At 38.3% G+C, this 11961-nt stretch overlaps 1 long non-coding RNA gene across 1 annotated transcript in view; it reads left to right on the top strand.

The window, feature by feature from the left end:
* The first annotated feature begins 2333 nt into the window (after positions 1-2333).
* Positions 2334-11961, top strand: part of LOC120510498 — a 51195-nt gene continuing 41567 nt past the window's right edge. The window contains exons 1-2 of the long non-coding RNA XR_005629518.1: positions 2334-2407; positions 9347-9458. This is a non-coding gene — a long non-coding RNA (uncharacterized LOC120510498). The remainder of the gene's footprint in view (positions 2408-9346; positions 9459-11961) is intronic.

Raw genomic sequence — 11961 nt, 5'->3', positions numbered from 1 at the left:
AAATTTGGAGTTCTGGAACATTGGAGATTTGATAGACACTTTACTAGCAAATTCCTGCATTTGCTAGGCTTCCAAATTTTCAACGAGTTTAAACAGAGTTGTTACACTGCAAAGGAAATCCTAAAATGCAGGAGTAATAAAATAGTTTTAATTTTTTCTCATTTGATTACAATTTCTTTTCCATTTCTTCTCTCTCCCTAAATACCATAATAAAAACATTTTTTCAGGTAACATTTTCCACAGATACAGCATCAAAAGATCAGATTCTGTATTAACCCCAGAAAAATTTTAGCATTGGTGTTATTGCTGAAAAGTGACCCAAAGAAGTGTGAAACAGGAATTTTTTTCTTGTGATGGTTTGTCTACCATGACAACATATAAAAGAGATGAGAACAATTTTGTTTTTTCTTTTTGAAATGAAATATCTCTCTCTGAGAACACAGAGAAAAGATTGGCTATGGCCCCAGACTTTAAATGAGAAACAAGGATGATTAATCTCTTTAAAAAAAGAAAAAAAAAGACTCGTTCTTTGAATAACATGTTTGATTTTCAGTGAAAGAACTGTCGAATAAAAATCTAAGCACTTTCAACAATTTCAACACTATTTTGAAATTTTAACTAATCTCATGTTATGCTGGCTGTTATAATTGGATTGCCTCTCTTGAGTTTTCTAGGAAGAGCGTAAGAGACAAGAATAATTTTTCTGGTATGATAAAAGATATAACTGCCCTATCACATTACTTCATCCACTTTTTTTCTGCCAGATTAGCTATAAAAGCAAAAACTACTTTAAAAGAAAAAGCATTTTATAATATTTTGTACTTTCTTCAAGTTTTTCTTTGAGAACAATATACATCTTCAGTAAATTCCTCATCCTGTGTTGTGTTGTGCAACCATCTGCTTATCTGGTAAGCTATGATGAGTTTGGAGTAGTGCCACTTATTTCATTGGAATTTTAATTCAGATGATAAGGCAATCTTGATTTTTGTATGTATATCACTTGATTTTTGTATAAGTATGTTAGGGACTCATTTGATGGTCTCTTTTTGTGTTTACTGGATACATGTGTGTGGCATTTTTATTAATGGTAGTATATATTATGAATTCTAGCATTATTTTACAAACTACCCACTCCTCTGTTGTAAAGGCAAATATTAAAGGTCAGGAAATTCAGTAGTAGGTGGAGTCAGAAAGCTCAAACTGATGCTCACACTGCACCTGGTGCCCTGAGATTAGAACAACAGTGTGGAGAGAAGTGGTAGCAGGGGGCTTGGCAGCTTTGAGATCTCTGCTGGCATCCAGTGATCTTTCAGTATAGGACAATCTTTTCAGTCAATGAGCTGCCAGGTAGGCTGTACTTTTACAGAGGGGGGATTTGTTCTGAAGTGATGCCAGCACGAGGTCTTTGTTTTGTTGTTGTTGTTTTTGTGTTTGGTTTTTTTTTTAAATCAATACAGTTCTGAGTAGAGATGCAATTAAGCCAGTCTAAGAATGCCTTTAGCAGTATGTTCTGCTTTCTAAATGAACGTGACTTATAGCCACATTATCATATAGTCTATCTACTTCAAACTATGCAGAGTTCTTTAGAAACCTTGGAAGCAGTGTGAACTCCAGCTACAAGCTTTTATTGCTGCTTCAAAGATCAGTTTTGTGGCTTTTACAGTTGCACCTGGAATTTTGCCTTCCATCTTACCTCAAAAAGGCAATCACCGATAGGTATTTTGGGAGTAGAGAGCAAATGTGCAAGGAAGAACAGGGCAAGAAAACAGAAGTCTGGTGACATAGCCCCTGGCATTTCCTTCATCAGAGCTTCTCTCCTCCTCTCCGTGGTGTAGCAGAACATTCTTAAGTTCTTGATGCTTGCAACAAGGAGCATTTCTCTTGCATTTGCTCCTTTCTAGACATCCTCTGAACCCAAGCTTTTGGAGCTGTTTACGTGAAATATGAATGTAAATACACCACTGTTGGCTTCAGAATCAGATTTTCTACTTTTCCATACCTGAAATAAAGGTGTGAAGATACAAATAATTCCCTGAATCTACAAAAAAGCTATTTATACATGCCTAACTTGGTAGCAAGTGCACTCCAAGAATATGAAGCGGGGTAAAATATTTAATCCAAATAAATATTAGATAAAATACCTAGAGAATTTGAAACTCAAAGCAGCATGTCTATATAGTGTACCTGATACCTTCTAAAATTGCATTTTCTAAATGGTGGTGTCTAATCAATGTGTCTATTTTGGACACTTGTCTTTTTTTACATTTGACATGATACACACAGTGAAAAAAAAACTGTCCTCTTCCTCCTAGGAGCCTTAAAAATTTACCACTGGGACAAGAAAACCAGATTGAAAGAGGTAGATGGAACAGTAAGAAGAAAATGTGAAAGAGCATCCTAGAACAAGGTATCTTGTGTCCAATAGTTTTGTTTTCTTTGTTTATATAAGCTTTTCTAGTTCCAGATTCTGTTTTCAGGAAATTTTAATGCTTAATGTGATTATTTACAGATGAGCGTTTATTTCATTTCATGCATTTTCTTTCTCTGTAAAGGTTTATAATGGAAAGTGCTGCTGTACTCCTTTTGAAATTCTGCTTTTTCAGACTTACTTTCCTCTTCCCATCTCTATGGAAGTATCAATGTATCTCACTGAATGTTACTTAAATAGTAATTGATCTTTTATACCTGTGATCCCCCTTTCTGATAGCCACCACATTTAGGGCCATTGTGAAACCTTTTTGAACTGATTATGTGGTTCCAATCAGTTCTGCACTGAACTGCCCAGAGTGCCAGCTGATGGAGTAGCCATGGTTTAGAGGTCAGTTCTTGTGTCATTGACAGCAGCTACACACTGGCAGGCAGAGGCTGGTTTGGCCCTTCGTGATGAATTTGGGTTATTTCTTATTTTTCTATTTCAACCTTCATCTTTTTGTTTGAGACTGTTTTGTACCTGTTCCCAGATGATTTTTATATTCAGTACAAGTTCTTGCTGCGATCATCTCACTCTGAATGTCTCTTGCTGAATGAGACTTCAGTAACAGCTATATCTTTTTACACTTTAAATGTGAATTTCAGCCTTGGTTAAGCAAGAAATTAATTCTGCCCCGCCTTCTATACCAAACCTGCCAAATGAATGGCTATTAACTCTGGATTATTAAACCCCCAAAAGCTTTTCTGCAGCTTCTGGGAGCTGACCTGGAACTTCCTTTATGAAAGGGAATGAAAAGAAAATCAGAAGCTGCAGAGGACTTTTTTGGCTTTTCAAATTATTTTTTTTTTTTACAGGAGGAGTAGGAGTAGAGGGGAGTGCAGTATGTAAATATCAGAATATCCTTTCTTCTGGTTTAGTTTTTATTTCCTCAGGTTTCTGGCAGGACTGGCTACTGTCGCTTAGTCCATGATATTTACTGTTGGCTTTCTTTGTCTGTCCTGTTACTGGTAGGTTTTCAAGATCTCCCTAAAGACAGGTTAGATGAACTGACAGTTTGCTGGTTGTGGGCAGTTTTCCCCTCAGGCTTGTGTTTAACACAGTAAACTTGTATTCAGGAGTTGGTTTGTTTGTTTGTGCTTGGGTTTTTTTCCCATGTCACTCATTGCAGCTGGAATAATTTTCCTTGTATATTCTGGTTTTTTAATGTTGGACACATATTTAAGAGAGCAAACAAGTAAACCCTCTTCCAAAGAGAAGTAAACAGGTTCCCAGAGCCCCAAGACCTGCAGCTGGGCATTCTTGCTTGCTGGGCTCAGCACTGCTATGGGTGTGAGCACCTTCCTGTCTTTTAACTGCCTGGAACCAGCTCTTGGCTCTTGTGAACTGATGGTCTGTTCTGCAGATTCTTTCCTTCTCCCACTTTGCCTCTCCACTATTGCAAGAATTGCTGTGCTATTCTGAGTGTAACTGGAAATACTATTTATTTTGAGGACAAAGTAACCTACATCTAAGGTAGATGCATCCTCTACAGGCAGACTAATACAACAGTGATATTTAACAGGTACCAAGATAATTGACTGGTGCAATTAATTATAGACAGAAATAAGTAGAGACAAATAAAATATATACTCAAATCTGTCAAGCATTCTTAACACTGAGATTACTCAGCAAAGCAGAGCTGTTTTGGGGTGTTTGAGCAGGACTAATCTGTATTATCTAGTTGCTGTTTTATCTATTTGCTAAGCCTTTTACACAGAGATACTCACTTTTCTCTTTATTTATTAAACATTTGGTTATCCCTACTGAATGCTGGTACACTGTAAAACCTTCTGTATACAAGGTAAGATGGGTGTGCTGATTGAAGGCCTGAAGATTGACTGAGCTGGAGCATTCTCAAGGCTTCAAGAAAGGTTTTTACTTGACGTGCTTTCCCGCAGGAGTTCACATTTGCTGTTTTATCTCTGGGAGTGAGCTTAGTGACAGACACACACTGAGAGTCGGGGAGAAATGCCATGGGAGCTACTTAACAGCATTCAGATGCAGAGATGGCATTTGATTCCCAGGCTTCTTTGCTGCAGCCGCTTTATAAGAAATCTAAATCAGGAAACTCTACAGGGTATCAGGAAAGCAGACCTCTGATCTGTGAGCTCATGCCATTAAAAAGCAGAGTCCGGCTTCTGAAACAATAAACAAATCTAAATGTTATTTTGGAATAGCTCCTGTTTATTTTGGTGGAGTCTGTGAAGTGGTAGAATTGCAGGTGTGTGGAAACACCACCATGCGTGGTAGAACCATGAGAGTTCTCTGACAAGGTGTTAACAGGTTGCCTGACATACTCATTGTAGCTGCTTCCATTTCATGTAGTCTAATTCCTACATGTTGTTCAGGTAAAATGTTCTGGATATGTTTAAAAGCAAGTGCCAGTCTTTTGAAACAGTTGCCAGTACCTGCGTTACAGACATCAAATATTCTTTTAGAGATAGCAGAGCTTGAAATATTTCTTTTGCATTTTAGTTTTTATGCATTCATTTAAATTTATATTTATAAATATCTGGAGGTGAGTAATTGAAACACCTCAGCAATCCTTTTTCTTTCCCTTGAAAAATCCAAAATGCCTTGTGAGTAGACATGCTAATGTTGTGTTGAAACTTTGCCTCTCATTCAAGGAAAAGGTAATTTTTTTGTGATTCTTTTGGCACAGTGAAAGTAAGAAAGTCACCAAAAATAAACACAAAAGCACAAGACTAGATGGCAAAAGTGATAAAAATGTAAGCACTGCAGCTGTAAGATAACGCACTCCCTGATGTCAGAACTGTGAATTGTTGATGAAGTTTGAAGTAATTCTATTTTGCATAATATTTTTAAATTCTCATCTAACACAATTGCTTTAAATGTGGAAACTTTGAAATACAAATAATTAACCTCACCTTCCAGACAAGATGCTTAAGGTTAAAAATAATAGAAACATAAATCTTGTGTAAGTCTTATTAGAAAAGAAATATCTGCACTATCTGAGTTAGATTTCTTTCAACCAAAACTCCTATTCTGAAATGCTACCGTTCTGACAGTGTGACAAATTGCTGGAACAAATGCTAAATAGTTAAATGGACAAGTGATGGATGGCCTCATAAGCCTTGCAGGGCAGCCTGTGTAAGATACTAATTGGTTCTGTGGAACTGGTTTTGGTCAATAAATTCACTTGAGATATTTTTTTTTGTATGTGTGTGTTAGATATCTTTAAAGAATGCAGTCTTGTAGGTGACAAACCACTTGCAATGTATTAGGCCACCAACAACTTTATTTTGTCTGCTCTACCATCTACCTTCTTTCAAGGATATAACCTACTAAAAATCTATTATTGATGCATTTCTGTCTCTCAAATGCTTCTGAATTATGAGTTTATTTGGAAGCCTCCAGAATTTTCTGATGCTAAAAAATGTCCACGTTAAGTTTTCCACAGTGTTTGCAATTGCTCCTTTTTTTTTTTTTCCCCTTCCCCTGGAATAGATTCTGCCACTATTGCTCACTTTGAGCAATATATTCTACTGCAGAGAGCCTAAATATTAGTGTACTCCCCTCGTAAAAAATATTGCCAAGGTGAGAAAAGGCAGTCAGACTCTGGACTTGGGGACCTGTGTTAGAAAAGAGTTGAGCCACCAATCTTTGAACTGAACTTGGAGATAAGGGAGTAGCTGCGGAAGGGTTTTCAGGATTCTCACTTTGAGTTCAGTCTCTAGCTGCTCCCTGTTCTACAACCCCTGCACTTCCCCGAGCTCTCCTGGCTGAGCCATGGTTCATGGTGTCTGTAGCCCAGGGCAGCCCTGTCCTGACGGGGCTTGCAGGCTGAGCTGCAGCCTACACTGAGCTCCGGGGGGCTGCAGTGCCAGAGGAGGCTGCAGTGCTCACTGTGGTGGCCGAGCCACAGCCCCTCCAGGCTGGTCCCCAGCCTGTCCCTGCATCCCTGCTCGGCTCCGTCTGCTCCGAGGCACGGCTGGGATGCAGGGTGCTGGCCGAGGCAGAGATGCTGTCACAGGCAAAACCCCAGCTCTTTCACTGCTCCAAAGTCTGGAAGAGAAGCTCGTTGCTATTGTTCTGGTCCTGAGTAGATCAGCTGCAGGGGTGAAAGAGCAGTGCTGTTTCCCAGTGATGTGTGCTTCGTTTTGGACAGCTCCCTTCCACAGCCTGGCTGCTGCAAACCCCGTGTGAGACTCCTGCTCTGCTCCTGCTCTGCACAGCATTGCACAGCCCATCCTGGGACCTGCTGCCTGACATCATCTCCAGGCATTGAAAAGACAAGCCCTGAAGCAATTGCCTTTCAAGTCCTTCAGTCCTTTGTTGAATTTGGACCTAAGTGATTTCAGTAGAAATAAGAGATGTAGAGTTGTTGGTTTCTTTTGTTTTAGTTTCACAAGCCCTGAAGCAATTGCCTTTCAAGTCCTTCAGTCCTTTGTTGAATTTGGACCGAAGTGATTTCAGTGGAAATAAGAGATGTAGAGTTTGTTGTTGGTTTCTTTTGTTTTGGTTTCTGGGTTTTTTTTTTTTGTTTTTTCTTTTTTTTTTCCCTTTCACTGGGTTTTGTTTGTTTGTTTGTTTGGGTTTTTTTTAATTGCCTTTTATTTTTCTTTCCCTCTCACGTTGGTTTGTTTGTTGGGTGGATTTTTTTCTTTTTTAAAAATTGTCATTAGTGCTAAGTAGAATTTGTTTTCCATGAATGCTAAAAGAACCCCAGAGAACCAAAGCCAGCCTCAATAAGCAAACCAGGGAAGCAGAAGGATTGAGATGGTTTCACAGTTTTTTCCAGATAGCAATTTCCTGTTCTATAAAATAGAATAGGTTAATTCTAAAAACTTTAGAGTTTAGAAGGCTAATTTTTGATATAAAGGAAAAATCTGAAATTAATTTAGAATTTAAATAACGCTAAACTTAAACATACATTGTCTTTGTTTGCTTTGCATTCTTGCTCATGTTAACATATATGAGATGTTTCATGATGAAACCCTATATTTCGACTGCTGCATATTTAAACCAGATTTGACTGCTTACACTTACTAGCTACCTTAGCAGCAAACAAGGTGTTTCCAGAAGGATCCATAAGTCTAACATATATAAATGTCAAGAAAACTTTCCGGGAATGAAAAAGCATTCAACTGCTTTAACATTCAGTTATTTATTCAGTTATACTTAATATTCAGTTCAGTGCAGTATAGTCAACTCTTATAGAATGCATATTTAACTGGAAGGTAAATGTGTTACTTTGAGAGACTATGAAGACAAGGCTCCATAGGCTCCTTGTAAAGTTTTGGGAAGAGGTAGATGTCTCAAGGAGAACTTGCTGTTTGTGGCATACAACCCAGACCCGGCTCCCCAGTACAAGAAAAACATTATTTGTCATTGTGGAAAAGTACATTCAAGTAATTATGTGACAAAAAACTAATAGTTTTTTTCCTTAAACCCTAATATAAGATTGGATTTTATGACCAAACAACCCCCAGAACAGGCCTAGTGAAAGCTAATTTTGTATCAGTTTTCTGGGTAGTAGCTTCCTTGTGCGTGGAAAAGTACATTCAAGTAATTATGTGACAAAAAACTAATAGTTTTTTCTTTAAATCCTAATACATGATTGGATTCTATGACCAAACAACCCCCAAAACAGGCCTAGTGAAAACTAGTTTTGTATCAATTATCTGGATAGTAGCTTCCTTGTGAAGATTAGTTGATTGAGGTATGCAACAAGCTGAGCATATGTGTTGTTGATCCAAACAAGCAAGAGCTGAATTAGAAGAGTTCAGAGCTGTCCTGTTAGAAGCCTGCTGGATGCGTAGCCATCTGAGAATCGAGAAATAAATAACAGTCTATTTTCTTAATTTATTCAGATTCTGTGGCTCCACAGAAAAGGCTCCCAGGTCCCTCTGGAGAGAATTTATGATGACTGTTTTAGTTTATTAATACAAATTATTGTGACTATACACAAAACAGATCAAATAAATGTCATGCAATATATGATACTCTGATCTCTATTTAGGCTTGTGTAAAAGCCGAAGAATCACTTAGGATATTGAGCAGTGACCTTTAACTACTGAATTGACCAGAGATGATAGACTTAAAATTTTCTGTGTAAACAAGATAATTTTTATTAAAACATTTAACCTTTTTTTTTGGTTTAAAGTTAATTTTGAACTTAGGACTGTATATGTTGTGTTCTGCAATACAGAAAGTGCTGCTACAGGTAACCTATCAATCTGCAAGGGTGGCTGTGCCAAGAAAGACCTTGCAGCACAGAGCACTCCAGTTAATGGTTACCAGGCCATAGATTTATTGTTGTGAAGCAGAACTTGATGTTTAAATACCAACATTCTTTTACTTGTAAATCAACTGGAAGTGAGGCTCTTTTGGGTCATTTGGAAATTGGAAATCTGTCCTTTGAATTCAGCTGATAAACTTAGATGTTGCAAGTGTAAAGTACATAATTTTCTGTAAGGAACTTGTAAATACTATCTGTGTCTAAATAGCATGATGTGCATCCAAAAAGTCTTTCAGTTCCTGTAGTAACCTCTTAATCACCTCAGCGAGGAAGGGTAAAACTGTATCTCGGGTACAGTTGGCACAGAAACTGCTCTAAAAGCTTCTCTCATTTTCCAAAGTTCCTCAGCTAGACTTCAAAAATTAAGAGTATACTTCCAAATAGCTTATGAAACAAACATGGAGGTGATGAGCTGATATGTTTTTCACACTTGTGTACTTAGGTAGCCATGTGTTTATAAAGTGTTCTGTCACATCTGTGGGAGACACTGCAGCTGTTCATAACTTTGACCGTAAGAAATCTGCTGACCCGCTGGATTCCTTAACAGTTTCAAGTTATTGCTTAACCTTTCTGAAAGATTTTTTTTTAAAATTTATGAAAGTATACTTTTTCAGAAAATCTGAGTGTGTGATATTACAAGAGAAAGTAAAGAGATGGAAAGAATAAAACTGCTGAATGTCAAGCTCACAAGGACCTACTGAAATTCAGGACAAAATCCAAATTCAGGTAATTTCTTAAGTTACCATCTGTTCTGTTCACAAGTATCTTTTATATACTATAAATATACCATACTGTAACAGCTTCCCAGCTGTGAAGAACCCATTTGCCTGACTATTCTTGTAATTCCTCCATAAAACTTTGGTTTTGAAGTTGGCCATCTGCCTAGATGCCAGTGCAATAGGCATTAATAAAATATAGTATAAAGGATAAATTAAGGCATCTGCTAAAATTAATATGAAAAGGTTCTATTTGGCATAGCAGGAAGTACAATAGCATGGGGAAACTGAGTAGTCTGAATTGGAAATCATAATTTTGAGATATGGAGATAATGAAGGAGGCACTTGGGAGCTGGTCCAGAAGTGCTTGCATTCATACAGTGTTCAACTATAAGCCTGTGAGTTACCCCATTCTTGGCTCACTTGCACATAAACCCAACACTAAGTGTGTTATGTGACAGAAACCGTTTTTATATCCTGCTGCAGCTCTAGAGTTATGGGAGATTCATTTTACTGTTGAGGATAAGCCCTAGCAGGTGCGGCTTGATTGGAAAGGTAAGGCTGTTTCCCTCTGTCACCACCGTGTGTGTGTGTGTGCTGGGCTGCAGCTCAAGCTGGAACCATGCAGCCCCCAAAGCTCAGTCTGGGCTGCATTGACTGCTCCTGGCAGAGAAGCCAAAGGGCAGGATTCTGTAAGCACCTGCCGCCTGCCAGAGCCAAGTGATGGATTTCCTGCAGGCTGAGAGTTGCAGAACATGAGTGTACCGTGCTTTCAGTACAGGCAGCGTGTAGGCTCCACTTGTTGCTTATGCTGATCCAGCAACAGGAGCCTGGCTTGGGCTAAGCATGAAGAAAATCAGGGAGGTGATCAGCATAAGTGCAAATCTTTTCATTAGAAAAAGGCTTCTTTGTGAGGAGGGTGTACAGCACTAACAGAGTATATTTCAGTTGTGTATTTCTTCATCCTTAGAAGTGTTTGGACTTGTGTTTAGTCAGCACTGGGGCTGGAAACTTCTAGAAATGTGTTCCAACTTTCTTGAGACAATGCTTTTTCAGAACAAATCTCTCTCTCTAGCAGAGATCAGGACCAGGCACTTAAGAAAAAACGAAAGATGAGACATACATATTTGTTCTCAATATTCTACTATAATCTGGCAACAATGGGATGGGCATTTCCCAAACAGAAGGTGTTGTCTTTCTATTTCTTTAACAAGTATGAAAAAATTTGGTTGAGACGCCTTAAGGTTTTTATTTAAACCTAGTAATTATTTCAGTTCTGAGATATAACCTCAGATAAAATAACTTTTACTATCATTGCGTATTGCAGTGGCACTTGATACCACTGCACTAGTTAAGGGTCTGTGAGGAGTATTTCTGCTATAAATCTGGAAGATTATATCTCTGTCTTCTCATATTGTATCATCCTGAAACCTGACAAGTTGTCAGTGGAGAGGCAATTATTTCTACCATAACATGGAGAACATAAATTTTGAAGATCTGTAGAAAATATGAAATCCATGAAAATATTTAGGAGAAAGTGATGAGGTTGTTGGGATTCTTTGTTTCTGTTTACTCCAACTATAAAATTTGCATGTTGAAACTTTAAAAGTGATCTTTTTCTTGCTGGTAGTTGACAATGAGGTTTAATTGTATTTTTCAGTTTTCAAGGGTGAGGGAGAGGGAATGACACAGTTCAAGCCTTAAGAAAAATGGGAGGAAAAAAACCCAAACAAGCTGGTGGGGCTGACCAGAAGATACTGTTCTATCCTATGAAAGAGAGATAATGTTATTTCCAGTTTGTTGTTGAGTTTGGGAGCAGCTGGTGCTAGAGGAAGAGGCTGTGTTTCCCAGCAATGACTCACTGGATCTCAGGAGCAGCAGGGAGAGCGGGAGTGAGCAGAGCCAGGAGCGGCTGTCAGGGCTGGGACACCAAGACTCCTAGCAGGATATAGCTCATTATTTTTGCTTTGCAAACTCCCCAAAAAGTGAACGTTTTGGAAGGGTAAGACAAAGACTAGGGAGGCAGGGGAGCAGAGACAATGTTTGGAGGGGCAAAAGGAATCTGAAGAAGAGTGAAGGTGCCTCTCAGTTTACCTGATAATATGCCAGCTTAGAGCAGCACAATGCATCATCAGTGTGGTTATGTTGTATGAACAACATAACCAACTGAGAGTAAGTGAACTGCAAATTCAAAATTCAGATTACCCTGTATTTCTGGATACTTGTTTGTGTGAAGAAAGCCAAGTGGCCTTAGAAACGTTAGCAACTTCTAGTTCCTTATTGTGAATTAGCTTCAGCAATGCTGATTATTGAAAATGGATGAAACATTTTTCTTATTAGAAATCTTCAAGGTAAAAAAATTCTTTCTCTCTGCCTTGCTGTGAAATTGAAATTTAACCTTTCCTATCTGCCACCATTAAAAAAAATGGAGGAAATGAACCTGTATTATGTCCCAGCAGTGCACTTATTTGGAAAGATGTAGGAGTTTGATTCACATTACCATAGTGGAGGTA

The sequence above is a fragment of the Passer montanus genome, unplaced genomic scaffold, assembly GCF_014805655.1.
Source record: "Passer montanus isolate IOZ18808 unplaced genomic scaffold, ASM1480565v1 scaffold58, whole genome shotgun sequence".
NCBI classification, from domain to species: domain Eukaryota; kingdom Metazoa; phylum Chordata; class Aves; order Passeriformes; family Passeridae; genus Passer; species Passer montanus.
Note: the sequence above shows the minus strand (reverse complement) of the source record. Positions and strands in the feature narration are given on the sequence as shown.